The 20,728-nt window shown below is 44.0% G+C and overlaps 1 long non-coding RNA gene across 4 annotated transcripts in view; it reads left to right on the top strand.

Moving 5' to 3' along the window:
* LOC308182839 overlaps window positions 1-20,492 on the top strand; it is a 57,734-nt gene extending 37,242 nt beyond the window's left edge. Inside the window, exons 2-3 of one of the 4 annotated variants that reach the window (XR_013942119.1) lie at window positions 13,333-13,505; window positions 14,337-20,492. This is a non-coding gene — a long non-coding RNA (uncharacterized lncRNA). The remainder of the gene's footprint in view (window positions 1-13,332; window positions 13,506-14,336) is intronic. The other 3 variants (XR_013942120.1, XR_013942121.1, XR_013942122.1) reach the window with 3 other exon arrangements.
* Window positions 20,493-20,728: the final 236 nt, after the last annotated feature.

The following is a 20,728-nucleotide window of genomic DNA, read 5'->3' as shown; positions in this document are numbered from 1 at the left end:
TATGTTCAATGCAATCTGAAGTATAGGGCACTGCAAAGGCAGAGTATGGGGTTGACTTCATAAATTACCGGTTAGGGACAGACTGTCCCCCAGTGCTACTTCAGAAACAACAGGCATTTGCTATCAGCACAAAGAAAACTTAGGCCACGAGTGGAAAAGGAGCTGGGCCCTGGCTCCTCACAGTGTCTCCAGCACCTTTGGGCATGCAAAATCCTTGTAGTGTCTTATTGTCAAGGCGGCTGACTGCTCTCATTAACTTCAAGTGGAATCGAGTGCTCAGCACAATGAAAACCAAGCCCTTCACTTCCTTAAAGTGATCTTTTAGCTTTCATATTTATTTGCAAAACAGGGTAACGTATCCTGAAAAAATGTTTTTCTCGTTGCACAGAGTTTTAGGTAGACACATCTAAGAAACGCATGTTCTTCTAGCACAATAGCAACTTATGAATAAGATCATACTTGTATTTGCATTAACACGGCTGGCTTCTCCAACCAGTTTTACATAATCTCCTTTTCAATGGGTAAGGGTGTCATTTCCCCTTCATTTCATACAACTGTGCTTTGAAAATGTAGGGAGGAAGTATTTAAAGAAAGTCCGCATTTTATGAAAGGGAAAATTGCCGGCGTTCCTTTGTGTGTCTCAGTAGGATTTGGATAGATTACTCATACTTAAAAAGGAAGGGAGCTTTTGCTTTCTCTTCTCCTTTTTTAAAAACTTGCATTAACATGATGTATTGACATATTACAAAATCCAAGGAATTTTGGAGAGCAAATCAACCACGACTTTGTCCACAAGTTGCAACAAATTCTTAAAACGTCATCACCTTCTGAAATAAAATTGTCACATTTTGGATACAGGCAACTTTTATAAGGGCTCAAGTGTCACCTATTAGATAGGGACAGGAGCATGCTCTCTCTCACTTCTTTCTTTCAGCTTAAAAATTGATTCTTCTTTTTTTTTTCTTTCTTTTGATGCTGTAAGCTTTGTACGAATGCAGCACATTTTAACAATTTTCATAAATCAAGCAACTGGAATAGATTTTAATACAGAATTGTATTACTGCAAGAATGCAAGGCATGCAGGCTCTAAGCACTAACTTTTCTATTAGTTGAATGGAAGCCAATGCTTTAGCTGTAAGCATGTTAAAGGAAAAAAATTCTCAGCTACGTTTCTTGGGTCTCTGATATACAAAATCCTTCCTGTAAATAGCCTGCAACTTTTTCAAAGTTGTCCCTGTCTCATTATGACTGGTCAGTCACAGTTTGAAGAGCATGTTTTATTCTTCGTGGTCAGATATGAAAGTCTATGAAACTATTGTTCTCCCTCTGACATTCTTTGATTAAAAAGTTACGTAGAAGTAGAATGCCAAGCTTCATTGCTGCAAGGAATTATTAGCGTAGTGGTACCTTTCCATAAAAGTTTTCTATAGTTTATAGAAAGTGTATTTATATTTGCTGATCGCTTTTTGTTAGTTTGATACTTGCTAATCAACTGTTGGTGATAATTATCATCATTCTTATGAAGGACGCTTCATCCTGTGAGGTCATAAAGACATTTCACACAGTGCACTGAGTGCATGTGTTTATATTTACAAAAGATGTTTATTCTAACAATACTTTGTTGGTATACCTCAATACTAGTCTTTTTTTCTCATTTCTTCTCATGTATTGCTTTTTTTTTCGTTCGTCAAATGCAGCTCCTTTAGATCATTAACAAAGTTTTAAAGATAGAGCTGATTTTGCTGCTTTAAAATTGAGAAAGAAAAATGCAAGGAAATTTTGAAGGTGCTTTTGTGAAAAGCTGTTGATAAACATTAACCATTCTTGCTCACCATCTTTTTTCCTTAAAAAGATTTTTCAAAGAAATCAATTGAAATTTTCATCTAAATCCATTTATTATCTCATATTTGAAAAGCACTTAGCTCAATAGGGCTTTGTGCCTTCTCTGAGATTTCTAGGTATCATTATATCATTTTTCCTAACTTAAGCTTAGATAAAAGATGGCACTTTTTGCTCTTCTCTTCCCTCAAAAAAAGGAAATAAGGCTTCTGACACTGAAAATGTTGGCCATCAAGTCATTTGAAGGCATGTACATGTCTTAGCACCAATTTTTTTTGTCTTGACATTCCACAGGTTTTTCCATGTCCTAATGAATTTAAGAGGATGCTAACCATAGTCCATATCTCTTAAAATTAGACAGATTTTGACTTGTCATTCAAGCAACCATGTTTGCTCACAATAATACTTGAATGTGAATTCCTGAATTTGTAGTTTGGATCTCAAGCATTAGATGTTCAACTTCAGAACGCAAAGGACTTCAGAGACTGATTTTTTCCATTTCCATGTACCATTCTTGCTGCTTTGGAGACCAGAGTCCTGTTCTAAATATAGCAACATGTATCTGTTGTCACAGGGCAAAAAGATAGCTTGGGCACTGCAGATTGCTTTCCTGCTGGAGGGGAATAGTGGTACATTCTCAGTTTAATTGTCCTATTTAGACTGGTGTACCAGTATTGGAGCAAGAGTCGTCAAATAATATGCAGGATAATCCCTTCTTAGAGGAATCTCAGCCTAACCTCAGTGACTGGTACCCAGAGACTGATTCTGGCTCAAGAACTGACCTCAATCAGAGCAGGGCAAACGCAGAAAGCAAATTATCTCACTGCTTCCACAGTTTTCTCCCGAAGGACTCCAGAATCTTGCATAAACAAAACTAATTATAACACACACACACACACAAAATTGTAAAACTGAACCTTTGCTTGCAGGCTAACAAAAAAGAACCTGAAAGAGTGTATGTCACAGTGCCATCTACTGACGCCAGCCGTAACAATGTAGGAAGGATACCCAATTACAGTAATAAAATAAATAAATGAAGCTGGGAGTCTTGGAAGGATTATAGTCTTATGTTTAAAGGAAGGAGATGACTGCTAATTAATCTGACAAAAGAGAAAGCCTCACCTACTGACAGGTTAGTCATCCCACAAATGTTAGATTTCTCTTCAGTGCAATCTGTCGGTCCTTGTAATTCTTGGAAAGAGAATGTTGCACTGGAGGAACAGCTGACCATAACTCTTAGTGCCAGTTCCCATATTTCTATTTTGTGTCTCGCTGAACACTTTATACTGTAGCAGAATTACAGCCTACTATGGCTAGCAATTTGAAAACATAAAGGAATGCAATTGCTGAATAAAATCTGTGCAGTCTGCTGCATGATAACTTTATCTGACATTAAAAGAAGGCAGTAACTTGGAGGCAGGTAGAAGTAACATGTAATCCAGTTGACATAAACGAAAATATGATGCTGGCAGAAAATTGGGCTGCATAAGAATATAAAGGCTGTTGAATAATAGGGAAAGGAAAATGACATGCTTAGCAGTAGTAAGATAAAGACGAAGTTCAGAAAACATTTGTAAGGGAGAAGCCAAGTACAAGTCAATACAGACTGAAATTCTTTGCTCATAGAAGCAGAATTGAATGCTGAAGCCTACAGTCCTAGCTGTGTTAAGGGTTGCCAAGTGGTGAAGTGTCAAAACAATTAGAGTTTATTCTCTGGTTGCTAATGCACAAGCTAAAGTGGTGGCTGAGATGATCAGCAAAAACATTGCTAAGCAAGATGTATCATCTTTGTATCACTTTCAGTAATTCCAAGGTAAGAATGAAATGAAGGATGAGATGAGAGTGACTGGGAATTGAGAGGCAGACAAAAGTCAGGAGGTGAGGAAACTGAGGAATGTTTATTGTTAAATATATATATGTGTGTGTGCGTGTGTATATTCTTAAGTCTTATGTCAAGTATAAGAATTCAGAAGGAAGGGAAAAGTGAACACCTGAACTGTGCTTGCTAAAATTCACTCTGATATGTTGTGGCAGATGGAGCTGACATCCTGAGAGAGGCTAAGGGGTGAAAGTAATAATGAACAATCTTCGAGAAGTAAAAGTAGAAGAAATATTAGAGCTGTTACAAGAGAGCAAGCAGGAGATGGTTAGATTTATGAGCTCTTCTGGACAGCAGCCATGGTTTGTCTTTATTTCCTAGTAACTGGTTCTTGGTTTGAGCTTCGTCAGGTCATCAGATTAATGCCATCAGCTAGGGTAGGTTTTTAGTCGTTTCTTTGGATCATCTAACATGCAAAGTGCAAACATGGTATATTTTGGGGGGAAGCTGTCTTAATAAGAAAAAGCAGTGGAAATAAGTAAGAATAGAGGATTTTATTATGGCACCATCTGTCTCCTTGCTGTTAATATTTTTCCCAAATTTTAGCAATGCTTTTGAAAGGGGTGTAGGCTTGGGTGTTGTAGTTCAAAACTTTGCTGCTGCTGTCGAGGGATGGCTTCAGAAGGGAGACTGAAGCCATGACAGTAGCTGACCACCCTTGGCAGCAGAAAGCAGATGTTTGACTGAAGTCAACTGGATGACATTGATCTTTAAAGTAACATGCACCACTGTGTCTTTCCTTGGATCAGGGCCAATAAGAAGTAGTTGAATTTATTACTCTTCCTGGGTCTTGGTTTAAGCCTCATGAAAAGCATTTCTCCTGATACTTCTATTTCCTGCTTTCTTCTTCCGTGCAGTGCTTCATCAAAGTTAATGATGGTACACACCTGTCTTGTCTGATCTGCATTTCTCTTGGCACCTAGTGCCATGCAGCAGTCAGCTGGGACAAACACACTTACCGAATGGTAGTGAGCCCTGGCAAGAGCTTTGCTATCACATTGCAGGGTATTTTTCATCTGATCCAGAGATTTGAAATGGCAGTTTGTTTTCGTTTTTAATTTAGTTGAAGAAAGTAAAGGGAGCTTCTGATTTTTACTGGTGGGTCCTGTTGAGGACTGAAGCAGTTTAAACTCGTCCGACCTTAATCATGCAGGTCACCCTTCTAGAGGTTTTGTTTACCTCCTGTTGAGCTGCTGAAGAGAGAAGGGGGGGAAAAAAAGCAGCTTTCAGTTGCTAAAACCCCTCGTGGTATTGAATCCTAACCAAGTACATCCAGCCCTGCCAGCCAGAAATGCCAAAAGGAAGAAAGCTGCTGAATCAAAAGAAATGATAGGGGAGTAGTAGAGTAGCACTAGGTGAGTTTATTTCACAGAATTAGTGTTGTTTCATGTTTGTAGATCATCTGGGAGTAGACTTTGCTTCCTTTTTTTTATTATTATTACTGTTTTCTGTTCCTAAATTATTTAACAAATGGTTTATGAGGGCAGCTTCCAGCATATAGATTAGTTATCACCAGCTTTTTGCTGTTCTGAGTTGCATTCGTGAGGTGCCAAAAGCTTTTGAACGCCCCAAGCTATGGTCTGAGTAAATGGGAGTTGGTGGTGTGCTGCACCTCTCAGGTTCAAATCCTATTTGCATGGAGTGGAGTGGCCACTTAAATCATGTGGGTTTGTTTCTGCTACCTAACAGAGCTGCTTTCAAGGGCCTTTTCAGATCAGTCATGTGAATACCCCTGCCCTCAAGTACTTAGGCAAATAGAGTAGCCCTGTCACTTTCTCCCTGTCTGCAAACCCAGTTGTATTGCCCTGTGGGCAGGTAGTATGTGGGATGGCAGGGGGAGGTGGTGGACAGGGAGGTGCAGCCTGTGGCCAGGATCCAGCAGCCCAAGGGCGCAGCCTCCTTTGGTCCCTCTCCACTGTCTGAACTGCAGCAGGTCCTGCCTGGGGGGCTGCAGTGCAGATCCTCTCCATCTCTCTGGTTCAGGCCAGCAGTCCGTCACTGGTGGGGAACAATCTGGGAAGTGGGCACTGCCCTAGATTCTTGTGTCTGGCTTCCCTACCCAGGTGGAGTGGTCCTGGATAGACAGGGTGGCCAAATGTCTCCACCTTTGCAGCCATCCTTTAAATGCGGTGGAGCATCTTCCCCCCATAGCAGAGGTTTAGCCTACAGTTGTTCCTCTCCAATTCTCAAGCAGATGCTATGCTTGACTCAAGTGCAATCATCTCATTACGGGGGGTGGTTGTGGTGGGAAGCAGCAAGCAGGTGCCCATTTCACTATAAACTTCATTGTGCTTTTGGGATTCTGGACGAAAACTAATATAGCCACATCTTTGATTTTCAGACAATGAGAAGCTCCTGTGGCATGTTCTCAGTGTAGTTATTTTTTAGAAACCAGCAATCTGTCTGCTGAGTGGTGGGGTGGTATTATTAAAAAACCTAGGAGTTACACCATGCTGGCCTTGAGCAGCAGCATGTCTTTGCTGAGCGTGGTTTGCTGCAGCATGCTGCCTAGTCATCAGCTAATTAATGCAATGCCGATGTAGTTGGAAATACAGCCAAGCCATGGCTGTCTGCTTTTCCGAAACACTCTGTGTATACTTTCTCAACTACACTCAATGGAGTTATGTTTGCTGAAGCAGCTATTGAATGCATTTAAGCAATAAAACTTCTACAGCTACTTCAGAAATTGTTGCAGTAGGCGATTTTCCTTATCAATGGGATAATTTTCCTTGTCAATGGGATTTCATGAGGTGTGAAGGCATGCGGAGTCGTACCTTAAAGCTGTTACAACCTGATCTTGGTTGTAACACCAAACTCTTATTTAAGCAAAAATGTATTTAAATAAGAAAGAGATCCTTTAGGGAAGACAGGGCAAGAAGCTTGACACATGGTGAATGTAGGGACACTAGTGCAGCTCCACAGCGAGCCATGTGGTGACTTCTGCTCTTGCTCTGCATTGCTATATGATGATTTGTATCAATCTACTAGTTACTGATGTGCAATCTGCCAGTCTGCTTGGAGATGTTTTAAGGGGCTTGTTATCATTAAAAGACACTGTGCAGCTGAATGAAGGGTCACGACTTAGTAGGTGGTGTTACTGCCATTGACACGACAAGTGGAGGGGCCGTTCTCCCCCTGAAAGGTGAAAACAAGGTTTTATCTTCTAACTCCCCAACAGTCATCAGAGTAAGGAGAATGCAGTGTACTTGACCCTTAACAATTTGGAAGATGATGCTCACTCAGGTTTCACTTTTCCAGTTACATAGATCTGTCTCTCTTGCTCAGCCCTACAGAATTGTTATTTAAATGCGCACCTTTTACAGGGTTGCCAGCTTCCACCTGAGAGGAGTAGGATATGCTAGGACACTGTTTGCTCCCTCCTACCCAAGACTACAGAGAATTTAAAATACCTTTGGGACCCTGCAGGAAGGAACGAGCTATAAAAATATAACAATAATGACTTCTTTCTAGCACCTTCAGCTAAGGAATCTCTAAGCGTGTTTCAAATATCAAAAAGCAAGAAACCCATTGTAGCATTATTCCCTGGGTATAGTTGGGAAATGGCAGCTCCACAAGGTAGAAAGTCTTGTACAAGGTTAGATGCAAAGATGGTAGAAGATCAGGAGATGGAACCCAAATCTTGTGGCATTCAAGTCTGACCTTTGCTACAGGAGTTGTCCCTGTTCTGCTTTCTTCAAGATCATTGGAAGATTTCCTACATTTAGAATCCAGTCATCAACTCTGAAATAAAACTGTCTATTCCTCTCTACTTCTGTCCCCAGCATAACATGAAGAACAAGATCACTGTATATACTCTGTGAGGTTGTTCCCATGTTCTTGTGTTTCTGATGATTAAAAACTAATAATGAAAGAATTAGTATGGAATTCTCTCAGTTTGAAAGGAACAGACTGATAACAAAGTGCTTAATGAAATCACTTGCAATCATTTTCATTTGTCAGAAACACAAAACAGCGTTTGCAGCAGCTCAATATTGCTGTTGAAGTTCAACAAGAGCTGGGATCATTTTTATTAAGAATGCATACATAAAAACTTACTAGCTGGTAAATATTTTGATATGTGTTTCTTGCAGAAATAAGGGCGCTCTTCCATTTTAGAAAAGCTGAAGTTATGCCTACGTGTCTGCAGACTAGAATATAACAAATTACCAGTATACAATGCTCTATTCCATCCTATCAGTCACAGGACTGTATCTTTACTTGACTGTCCTGTAAATATTAACCGGCATGGTAGATAGTGATAGTTCAAAGCAGAGAAGTACTAGAATTATTCTTTTCATATTCCAAAATAATGAGCTTTCATTATTTCTTACGCTTCCAATTTTCTATTTGCCCCAATTTATGGGGTAGATAAGGGTTGAATTTTGAGGAACAACATTGTGAATTGTTTTTCTTATTGATCGAGCTTTTAATGTGCAAACAATGAAAACAAAACTTGCATTTAAAAACAAACATTTCTAACACAGGAGCTGCATTAAAATGACACAAATTGCTTTTGTGGGCTGAATTTAACAGAACACCCATGAGGTTCCACTTAAAAACAACAAGCCAACAAAAATCAAATTGCATTGTTTTACTAGCAAACAAAATGGTGAACATGCCTTGGGCTACGTTTTCAGCATGTTTTCTTGAAAGATCAAAGCTTAAATCCCATTAACCCTTCAAATGTCAGTCTAGCGAATTCATTTCTTTACCTCTGGGCTTCTAATACTCCCTTTAACATGAACCAAACTCTTTGCCTACATCTGATCCTTTTCTTCCTCCTCTGAGTGCAGCCAGCGCTTCGCTTGTCTCCCCCACCGACATCTCTACGGAAGCACCACCTTGTAAGTGGGTAGAGTTCAAACAGACGGTTATCCATCCCACATTGGTTTCCCATTTTACTAACTTGGAGATATGGATAGAAGCAAGAACTGATTTTTTTTATTTTTTTTTTTATTTTTACCCACTCACTGACACTGCATACCTGCTGGCCGATGGCTGAATGAAACTCATTTTGTTCACCAGCAGACTCATCTTTAGAGCAAGTTGTGGTCTTGGTTTGATCCTTAGCTTTTAATGATCCCCTTCTGCACATCAGGTACGTGGGTATTTCAGTGCATCTGATGGTTGCTTATCATGAAGGAAAGCTGATCTGTGATGGTGTGTCACAGTTTCTGTCACCTGTTTCAACAACCATTGGCCATTTCATCTGCCTCCTGTTCATGCAAGATGCCTTCTACCTGAGGGTTAGCTGCTTTCTAAGGGATGAGAAACTAACACCTTTGCACCAGCATGCCTTTTCTAACATGGCAGACCAGATCCTAATCTGACTTTACCCTTATTTCCCTGCTCTGCTGGGACCCCGTTCTGTGTAGAAAAACTGAATCCTCTAAATACTTATTAATTCCAAATATCTGTGTGTCTGCATGAGTTGTGTAATGTCGGAAAGATTAAGGAGATAGAACAGATGCACCCTTCTGGAAGTGGTTTGTCCTTACGGGAAAGTGTGGAAAGATTTAGATGCACCGAAGAGCAGCAGCATTCCCCCTGGGTGCTGCAGGCTGATCCCTCCCAGCCCGGGATGACACCGGCATCCAGTCGGATCCTTGGAGATTTGGAAACGTGCCAGAAAGCAGGGGTCAAAAGAGAGGGTTTTCTTCTGAGGCCAGAATTACAATGCTTAAAAACAAAACAACAACAACAACAACAGAGTGAGGGAGCGGAGAGGAAAAAAAGAAATCTGCAGGAATTTCTTTCCAACCAGCCCCGCATTCATTAACTTGAGCAGTGCAAGAAGGTGGCTGTGTCCCGGCTCATACAGAAGCAAACTGTACTTCCCGGCCGCGCTACCCTTCCCGGGCCTCCCATCGACATGCCAGAGTTCACTCTTAAAATGATTCAGTTACAGTACCAGCCCCACAGCTGTCTGCAGCTGTATGCCTCCCAGCTCCGCACAACTGGCTTTTCACACAGAAATGGCCCCTTTTAAAAGGGTTACTCGAACAGATTGCTGCAGTCTAACAATGTGTAAAACATGGTACTTCAGACAGGCCTTCCTTTTTATTGTGTGGTCTATTTTTTTTTTTTTTTGGAGCCTTTTATACTCCCAGATGAGAAGCACTATTGGCAAATAACTCGGCAGCATTTTTTTTCCACCTGAGTACTTGGCAAGGAGGCATCCTGCCTCCCCGCTGCCCCCTTCCCCTTGAGAGCACCTCGTCCCAGCTCCCTTTCTTTCTAAGAAAAAATGAAAACTCACCCCTTGTCCCTTCTCTCTGAACGATTGTGATTTAAAGCCCTGAAAGACCCAAGTACACAAACGGGACTATAGCCCCAAGGGCTGCTCCTACGCACCTGTACAGAAACCCTCTTGCAGGATTGCTCAGTGCTTGTTTTTCCCTGTACAGCTCCTTGCACGACCATGGACCAGGGCAGAGTCTGTGGTAGTTCTGTGCTACAAGGTATAAACACGAAACAAATCCTCCTGTTTCTCCCTTGAAGTGGATAGCTCTCAAAAAATGCCCTCAATCTAAGGAAGGTGTGCAGGAATAATAACGGATGGAAGTTAATATTTTATTTTAGAGGATTTCTGAAGCATGCTCCCTGCTGCACAGACTAGGGTTAAAGGGGAGAGTCTCTTGCTCTGGAGCGTTTGCAGTCAGAACAAAAGGTGCAGAAGTTTGCCGTCATGCCTCCCTCTTTTACTTGACTATCGATCTGCTAGGAGGAGAAAGAGAGGGGGGAAAATAAAAGCCTTTTCTGATGCTTGTTTTTATTTCTGTTAGCTTGGGAATATCGAGGGGTGGTGGGGAGCTTTATTTCATAGCAGAAAGGCCAGCGTTGCTTCCCCTTCACTGTGAGATAGGTCTTCTCTCTCCCCATGCTTTCCCATTTTCCTACTGGGATGAGGACCTGAAGAGAAAGAAGGGGGCAAAAAAACCAAAATGGCAGCACCTTGTTTTCTTTTGGCCATCACTCAAACCTCGTACATGTGCTTTGCGGGAGAGGGGAAATTAAAAATTAGACCATTGATTATCTCCTATCAGATGTCACTGGAGAGGAGCTGTGGAATGAATTGCCTTTGCCATCCTCGGCCGGAACTTTTCCCTCCCTGGTTGAGCAGGTCTTGCTGGGGCTTGTTCTGTAACACACACGTACCGCTGCTGTACCTGCCAGCAGGCTGCCTTTTCTGCCATGCGGCAATTTTTCTGGGGATTTTGTGAATACAGGGAGTTAGGGTAATGCTGTGTTTGAAACCCGGATTCCAGGGAGAATTTCCCTGCACAATGGACTGCATTTAAAGAGGCTTGCTCCAAACAGCGCGGTGGCTGAGTCCAATTTCCAATGTGAAGCGAGGTGTGATTTTTAATTTAGTTTTTATGAATTCTTTTTTTTTCCTAATCCCATCATCATTATTCTGTTCTAAGGTTTTTGCCAAATGCTGGCGTTTGGTATTGATTTGAAACACAGCAAACTCTCTCGGTGCCAACTCACACGAAATAAAAGCTGACCTGGTACTGGGCAACTGTGGTCAGAGCGGGCAGCACGATGACAGGGCTTTCACCGCCGCTAGATGGTTTAAATCTGCTCTCTCTTCCAAATTAGGCTGCTTTTCAATTAGCTGGAAAGGCACCCATTTTACACTAGCTGCGGAAATGATGGATATAGTTTTCACAATGCTGAATTTAGATGAATTCGGTTCCCATCTGAGGGCGACTGGGTTGACTGTGTGATGCAGTGTAACAGTCCCACCTCCCAGATGGTGCTTTTTTGGCTTTTTCCAGGGCTACCAGAGAGGGATGTGGTGTTCCCACCTTGTCCCTCCAGTGCTCCCATGAGGTCAGGGTAGAGGCACGCTGTGCTGCCTGTCCAGGCTCTCCTAGCTGACATGCAGCAACTGGAGACGCTGAGGTTGGTCAAGCTGAAACTTTTCACTGGCCCTACATTCTCACAAGTCCACCCACATGCCTTATTTTATTTAATTAAATTTATTCCTTTTTTGTAAAGGAAAGCTAATATCTTGGTTCTTTCCTTTGGGAAGTGTTGTGGGATACCCAGGAAGCAAAGGCATCAAATTAGCAGGACCTTCTAGGATCAGAAGGCATCCTGGAGGCATTAGATATGGATGGTATTTGATACAAGAACTGAGGTTTCTCTGTTTTATTGATTTAACCTATTTGTGGTCATACACGCACAATGGGCTACATTATGCGTGCCATGTGGATCCGTGCTCCTGCCAATAAACCCAGAAACCCCACCAGAGTGAGCTGAAGGGCAGATGTTTCCCACCCGACGTCTCATTCCTTTACGGCTGGGAGAGGGAGTGCCCGTTCCCCAGGCCCCCTGCAGCAGACAGGACAGAGGTGCACATTTTTGTGTCGCTGTTCACATAAGCCCCTTGGCCCTTCGGTTGCAGCAGATAACCCCCTTCCTGTGTGGTTTATTCATGTTCCCAGCAGAAATAATGCATGCAGGCTGAAGGGAAGCCTGAGCAGAGCGGCTGCTCTCAGCTGGACTGCAGGAGCATGGCAAGAGGCATCATCTGGTGCGTGAGCCCACCTGTAATTTAGGAATCTTTTTTTTGCATCACAACAGAATAATTTACTCATCCTTTATGCTTACAATGACACAGCTTTGGTAATATTTTTGGAGGGACTGCAAACTTAGGCTCAGGTTTTTAGAAATGATGCCTAGCTTTAGGCTGCCCGGCTGTCTGGAGAAATCTGAGGTTGGATTTTCGGTGGTGGTTGGTACATGGTTGGGCACACGCTGATGACAGGTAAGTCAGCGGGCAGAGGATGTGAAAACCAACTTCCAAGAGTCTCAAGTTGAAGGTGAAGCTCAAGGATCAATAGAGTTTTTAAGTTAAAACTAGCATCTGCTCTTGTAAGCATCTTTTCTCTCCATATGTTGCTCTTTTCAACACAAATTTTAACATACCCAGGCCCTGTCCAGTCAAAGGTACATGTTAGGAGAAAAAGAGAACTGTAATAAACTGAAGAGAACTGTAATAAACCCAGGCACTACACCTGTTGGTCACTTGCTATATAAATGATGGACAGCCAGCCTTGGAGTACCAGCATGCTAAAGGGCATTTAACACAGGAAAATGTGGTAGTGGCAGCACAAATAGTGGTTTCCCTTGGTGCTGGAGGGAGGCAGCTTGGACAAAAAGCACAGCCCAGGATTTGCTCTGCTCTAGTGGAGGTTTATGCTCTGTGCAGGCAGCAAGGTAGGTGTAAGGCAGCGGACCCTCTTCTGCCAAATTGCACTGAGGTCTCCTCCTTTCTCTGCATGTAGGTAGGAGCCAGGACATTTAGTCTCCTAATCCATAAGCAGCTGAAATTTCTCTAATGGGTCATTTCTCATTTAAGCTGTTACCTTCCTCAGAAAAAGCCTTTGTTTTGAGAAGAAAAAATAGTTATTTACTCTGTTTCAAATCAAGATGGAGCATTCCAGCGAAGCTGAGACATGCTTTCCATCCTTTTCAAAATTAAATGCTTCAATTTTCCACTTGGAAATGACTTTTCATTGCCATTTTTGTATAATACAAGTACATTTAAAAAAAAAAAAGTCGAAATTGAAGTGAAGCACTTCGTTTTTTTTTTATTAAAGTGAAACCATTTTGAGCTGCTGAAGAACTGTTTTGTGCTGGGAACAGAGAGGATCTTTCAGAATTTCCAACATTTCAGTGCTGTTTCTTCTGATTTTTAAAAACACTAACAACAACAAAATGTGGAAAACCGCAAATTACCCGCAGAAGAGTTTCCAGTTTACCACTAGCCCCGGTAAGCAGTCCAGTGTAAGGATTAGCTGTATATGGTCTCGCACAGCACGCACCAGCATATTTTACAGTTGGGACTGAAAGTCTATATTTAAATAGCAATAATTTACACAAAGTATTGACAGATTGGAATGCACCTGGTTCAAGCTGTTTGTTGCTAATATCATTCCAAGTTCTCTCTGGTAAAAGCCAACTTCATGGGTACACACAGTCACACCTCGGGCTGCTGCACGGAAATATGCCCTCAAATTACGTTTCTGTTGCAGGCTTGCAGGGCTAGATCTGAGACGACACAGCCGAATTTTTTAGGGGCTCCCACCATGCAGGGAGAGGTGTAATTTGGACGGTTCCAACAACAACCGGGCCCTTTAAGGAGACTTCAAGTGGGACCCAAAAAATCCAAGCCACCCCAAATCACCAGTTGCTTTTGAAATTTGAGGCCAAGCTACTTAGCTGTACTGCCGGCAATATTGTTTAAAAACAATGGGGCTCAATTAGAAATTAGAATTATTTTAACACTTCGGAAGGCTGCCAAGTCATTTCCTTCTCCTTTATTGATTTTTTCCGTTGCCAGTAAATATATATGCAGCAGCAGAATGAAAGAAGTAGCATTAGAGGGGGGGAAAAGTTAAGTGTTAAAAAGGAGACTGTAACAAGATATGTCCCTTGAACCTCTGGGAGGGAGGAGGACATTTTAAGACAGAAGGAAGCAAGGGATTCATGGAGGCATTCACAGGGTTCGATGTGGTAGCAGACAGCCCAATATTATTTTCCTTCCAGTGCTTGCCTGATCCTTTACTTAGATTGGCTCCTGTTTCTTCCCCTTATTGTGCAGTCCCTGCGTGAGCTGGTCTCTATGTAAAGACATTCCACCTACATTCCTCTGCCACCGGCTGAGACGAGGGGGGAGCGCAATTATGTGGGCTAGCGAGACACAAAGGGCTCTGCTCCACTGCTACAGCTTATAAACTTGAGGTAACTTTTTTCTCCTTTAAAAAAAAAAATTACCACAAAAACACCAATCAAATAATAATAATAAAAAAGACAACAACAACAAAAACCAATGCAATCCCCCCAAAAATGGAGGTTGCCAAAAAAGTTTGCTCCCTACTTTCCTACCAGCCTACGATGAAAGGTTTTTGAGCTGTAACTATCCCAGTTGCAAATATCCCCTGCCCATCGCTGCAGATCACCGCAAAATAAATGACTTTTCTCTTTTTGGCAATATCTGTGTTTCTCTCTGGCTTTTGATGGGCCTTTTCTCCATAGTAATGGATAAGGTGGGAGCAGATCTAAATGGTCCTTGGTTGAAAAAGGGGCTGTAGCTGAAAATTTGGGGATAGTTGTGCCATACGTTTGCTGGGGTCTGATGTGGCCATTATAGTATCTGCCCAACTTGTGCCCAAGCTTAGGGGTGACTGACTTTCTCTGTCTTCACCAGCACACTTGAGTCATGTCTCCATACTGTTAACAAGTACTAAGCGTATTCTGCTCTACACTCCACTAGAAGGCAACTAGCTCTAAAGGAGACATGGCAGGAGTGGTCTATAAGTGGTCAAATTCTCCAGTCGAGTAAGCTGGAACATGGAATAAATTGTTTGGAAGTTCACGCGAACTGGACCTCTTCCAGGTGTACATCTTCAAGGATGTTATCAGCGCAGGATTTGTTATCAGAGTTATTACACTTCTCAGCAGAGAACTTCATTAGCTATGCTTTTTTCCATGTGCAGTGCTTTCTAAATCTTACCTTCCTGCTTACCATATTGATTTCTGTGCCCCTGCACTCTTTCTTCCCGTTTTGTCTAATAAGCAAATTTCATTACCTGACTTCACAATTTTTCCTCTGGGCCATTAGAATTGCTTGACTGTATTCCTGGCAGAGCCCTTAATTAGAGATGGATCAGAACTGATGCCATTAAACTGATCCATTAACCACACTCTTCCTGTGACTCCAAATGTGGGTGCTTCAGATAAAATGCAACCTGGATCCAACTCACCATTGAATTCATTGTCCAAAGCTCCAGACTTCCTTAGATTGCCAATGCTGAAGAATAAAAGTTAAATGAAGCCAGGCACTCCCATGGACCTTTTGCAGATTCTGCCTAAGTGGTCCTGATGTAGGAAACATCTCTGGTTTTATTCTGCAACCAAAGCATTGCTGATTTCTTTCCTTCTGAGGGGAGTTTTTGGGAGGCATTTTTTGTTAAAATGAGGATGTTCTCAGTCTCTTCTATTCATATAAGGATCTTTGGGTACATGGACTGTCTTCATGTAGCACAGAGTAAGAGCAGGCGTGCATCTCTGCAGCTGACTCCATGGACAGGTCGGTCACTGTGTGGCTCTGGCACACTGCTTAAAAGCTGAAATGGGTGAGCTGGACCTGGGTGACAATGCAGCCCTGCTGCCCCACGCTTCCAGCCCATATCCCAGCCCTCTGAGCCCAGCGCTCGCCTGGGGTTTCCCCTAGCCCTGGGGGTGCGGCTTTCTGAGCATGAAGCCAACTTTGGAACATCAAATTTCCTAACTATATTTGCTTTGCTTTTAACAAAATACCCCTGAGAGCTCTCTGGAAGTTAGTCCAGTTTTTAAATCGTCCTATAAAACCCTATTAAGTTGGAATCTGTAGGCTAAGATAGACTCTTTGGCTTTCTGTAGCCTCGTCAGGTGATGCATTGCAGCAGCCTGGCTACTTGCTTAAAGAAATAGTTTTATTTAAAATTCACTTCCCTCTATTTCTCCGTGTATTTTAGTTGGGTTTCAAACATCTCCATCGGCCAGCATGCACTGAGACCATCAGTCTCTGCTCCTACTTGTAGGAACCTCTCATGCTGCCTCCTTTCAGAGCTAGACAGAGCCAGAGATGGGTGCAGAGAAGCTGAACACAAGGATCTCAGAAGAGATGCTCAGAATCGAGCAAGGAGGTTGCTACGGCATGGGAGCATCGTGCTCTGAAATGAAAGTCGCACCATGGAGCCATGATGCGGAATGGGGTTTGCCAACCAAGAGAGCCCACAAAGCTGTGCCCCTACCTGCCTACAGTTATAAAAAAAAAAACAACAACAACAACAACTTGAAGTCATGCAGGGCTTCATCCTGTACCTCTTGTAGCACCCATATTTAATTCCTAACAAGCAAAATCAAAGAGCCTCCCTTCCCCTGAAACCTCACGTGTGCAACATTGAAACAGGTCTTGTCCTGGCACGTACACGGATATTACAGTAAAAATAACACACGTTTCTACCCTTTGTCCCCTGGAATGACTATTTCGGGGTTCCGCAAAGATGGCTCAGCTCAAACAGCACACTTTCCAGAGTGTTATTCCCACGATGAGCCCAAGGAGGGTTAACGTGGCCTCACGCCGAACCTCGCAGGGCAGTGCCTGCTGGAAGGGTGCGGCAGCGCTGCCTCACGCAGCTTGTCGGAGGCAGATTATGGTGGTGATTATTTTGTGAAATAACACGTTTCTTTGTCTGCGTCCTACCCCGCAACCTTCGGTAATGTTGCTGGTCTCAGCCCTTGCTGCCAATTTTGCTGCTTTTCCCTGTTTGCAGAAACCTTAATGCTGTTTGAATTGGCCTGCAGAACAACCCTTCGAGGAGGGCAAGGGGCTGGACAAAAATGGGAGGCTTCCCCCGTCCCCCCTCTCATCCCCCCAAAAAGAAGTGTAATTTGCCTTTAAAGGCTCTTAAACAGCAAACACATTCTGTCTGATCCTCCTTAATAAAGTATCCCAGCAGTGCTACAGTGCCTTATTTGAGGTCTGTGCAGTCTCATTAAATTTGATGTGTCACAGAGGGCTTGGACATGTGAAAGGGAGGCTGCAGGAACGAGGATTGAAGTTTGCCAGATTTGCTAAGGAAAAATGATTCATTACGGCTCTGCAAAATGGACGCCCTTCAGGCTTCCCGCTCCATTGATCGTGTGCGCGCGGACGAGGGAGAGCCGGGCGAGGGGGCCATGGCAGCCGGCAGATTTAACCCTTATTAATAGCTGGTTAAATTAAGGATACGGTTTGATCTCCTAAGATGTACGCTTGTACTTCTGTGCTCCAAGTAGAGAAAAGAAAGGTTATTAAAGATTTAAGGGTTGAGAAGACAGGGTGCGGTTTGTGGTGCTGCAAGGAGCGGGGCAGCAGCTCCAGGCTTTGCCTGCCCGTGCTCGGGTCCCACCGAGCCCCCTCCATCCTGCACACAACCAGGGCAGCCCCTGCACCCATCAAATCCGTGTGCTGCCAGCTCCAGCATCTGGGAAAGGAGAGGAGGGTGGTGAGGAACAGGTTGGCATCATCCTTTTCACGTACCCCAAATATCGTGGTTTGAGACCCCAGTGTGCTGCAGAGCCTGTTGCACAAGCTTTTATTTAATTGCCTCCTGCCTTGCTAGGAGCAGATGATGGCTGCGATGTGTGCTGTGGTCTGGAGCAGGAGACCCTGTTGACGTGTGGGTTTCTGAGTGTTGGAGCCTGATCCCTGCTCAGTCCTTGCAGCGGTGCAGCTGGGCGGCTTTGTCCTGAAAGGCTCGGGTACCTGCCCGGTGCTTGGCTGGGGGGAGAGCCAGGGCAGCCCCACGGGGGCTTGGGGGCACCTTGTCATCACCTGTGCTGGGTTTGGGGTGGGTGAGGAGGGAAGTGACGTGGAAAGGTTTGGGAGCCTGCAGCTCCTTGGAAAACACTGCAAGGGTGGGTTAAGCAGGACACCAAGCTGGGAGGGTGCCTGGGGAAGCTGGAGCTGCCTGACGGCACCCATCATGCAGTGAGGGCAGCAATAGGGCTGGGTCTCTGGGATTGGGAAGGGGCTGATCCTGGACAGGGCTGCTCCGGCGAGCCAATGCGCGACCCGTGTTGCAGTCCTTTCCTCTCCCTTTTCTCTCCCTCTGTCCACGAGCCTGCAGCGTGAAGCTTGCAGCGCAGCCAAATTTCAATTCAAGACACCAGGGGGAAAAATGGCAAGAAAACTGATCCCCGGGATCCATGTCTGGCTCTTTGGACTGCAACAAAAGGCGGGAGAAGCCCAGCAAGGGGGATTTCCTGATGCCGCAAAGATTTTTCCTGATTTGTGGCAACTGAGTTGGGGGGCCTAAAAGAAAAACATTTGTGCTTTTAAAAAGGTTGTAAATCACGCTCTGAATGCTCACCATTTACATTTTAAGTGAAATAGGATGTCAAGCCATTTTGCTTTATGTTTATTTTCAAATACTGTATGCTTTACTGTCCACTTTCTCTAGTGCCTGTGCCATTTAAATCTTATTGTATATAGTCAAAGATTCAGGGAATATAAATCTCACACCGTGTATGTATACACTGATTATTCTTGGGAAACGCAGCCTGCCAGCTAGAATTCACGGTACCTGAGAACGTGCGTGTGATGGGATATGCCATTTCTGCAAAACTTTGGGTGTGATTCTTGCCCAGCAAGGGTTTAAGAGGAAAGCCACTGAGTTCAGAGGTGTGGCGCAGGTATAACATGGATGTAAATCAGGTCTTTTAATTTCGGAGAGCAAATTTCATCTGTAGATGCACACAGATGCTGTATGATAAATACAGTCTCTCAACTGCATATTTAAACAAAGCATTAAAGCATTCACACTTCCTGTTGGAGTAGTATTTTATTTCTTTTCCTTTATTTATACAGTGTGGCAGAAAGAGCAGAAATAAATTTCATCAGCTTCTTACTGCCTCATCACCAGCAGAGACACACAGGAACAAGATGAAACATTGTTCAAATAAAATGTAAATTTAACTCGCAAGCCTTGTCCAGTAAAACGCTGTGAGACTTGGCAAAGAACATCGCAAGGCAATATGGAGAGCTAGACGGGGCCACAGGAGGGATGGACCTGGTCGTGCTCCAGGACTAAATGAGCTGAAGTGGTGGGGGTATCGTTGTACAGGCTGTGGGCTCGGGTCCATCCCTAATGTCCACGCTGGAAGCACAAATATCGATTCCCCGAGTCCTGGTGCTAATGAAGTTTGGTTTTCGTTGGACTCGTGCCTTATTTTTGCTTCGCTCGGTCTCCCAGAAGGTGAGGGCTCCCACTGAAGCCTTTGCAGTGGCAGCGCTATTTGTGGAGCTCTGCTGTGGCTCTCTGGTCTTTCCTAGGGCAGATCTTTCCAGCTTTTCCCCAAGCTGGAGGGTTTGCTTCTGCTCTAAGCTGTAGTTCTGAATATCCCAGGGATGTAATTCCTGGTGGGACTGCTGTGCCTCGGGTGAAATGGTCTAGCAGGAGTGAAGAAGGTAGGGATGGGGACAAGGTCAGCATCACTGCCTGAGCCTTGGTCCTGTGGGCTGTGCCCTGCCAAGCCCAGCGGTGCTGGTGATGAAGCAGGACCCGTGCAGAGTTGGTGCTTCCTGCACAGAGGAGCTCGGTGTGCTCGTAGGAAAAATATTTCCCCACCAGCACTCTAATGAGAGGTTTGGATTGCCTTGCCTTGAAAATAAACAGACCGCCTTCCTCCGCTGTTAAGCAGCGTCACTTCCCTGACCTCCGTCAGTTGGATTTACATCACCTGAGGATCGGGCCCACCAGAGAGCAGGGGGGTGAATCCTCTCCCGGTGCCCCCCAGGAGAGGTGGGCTGGGGTCTCTGCAAAGCCACACCTGTACCGGGGTCCCTGCTCACAGCCCAGTTAAATCAGGGGAGAGGAACCCAAGTCGTCAGGAATTTGATTTGCAATTACTGTTCCGCCTTACTTTGTATGTTTTTCTCACGTTGAGACTGGAAACGCAGCTAGGAGATGGTGCTAGATCTTCCCCGAGCTGCCCTCCTGGTTAATTAAAAGATATTCTCCCCTATAGCTTCCAGCACAAATCCCATTTACCAGGCTTTCTCATGGGCAAAGAAAAGCTGCAATTCTAGCTATAAGGCTAAATAGATCCACATTGTGCTGCAAGGAAAAAAAAAAAAAAAAAGCACATCACAATTCAGTTAGCTGCTTAAAAAGCTGCCTTGCTTATTGCCATTGTTATAAAACCTAATAAATCATGAGATTACTTTCTCAGGGTCCTAGAAGCTGTCCTGTGGGTGGGGAGATGCAGATAGCAGATGATCGCAGGCTCCCCACACATTCAGCACGGTGGGCACAAGCAGAGCCCCCTCCCCAAGCCCCGAGTGGCGGTGCTTGCACACAGGAGCTGTGTTTCTGGTGGGGAGGAGGCTTACTAAGCCTCTGAGCATGCTTTTAAGGAGCTTGGAGGCTCTGCTGCTGTGTGTCGTTTAGCTTACGTCTTGTAGTG

This window comes from Anser brachyrhynchus (genome assembly GCF_964034855.1).
Source record: "Anser brachyrhynchus genome assembly, chromosome: 25".
Classification (NCBI taxonomy): domain Eukaryota; kingdom Metazoa; phylum Chordata; class Aves; order Anseriformes; family Anatidae; genus Anser; species Anser brachyrhynchus.
The sequence above is the reverse complement of the archived record's forward strand: the minus strand, read 5'-3'. Positions and strand labels throughout refer to the sequence as shown.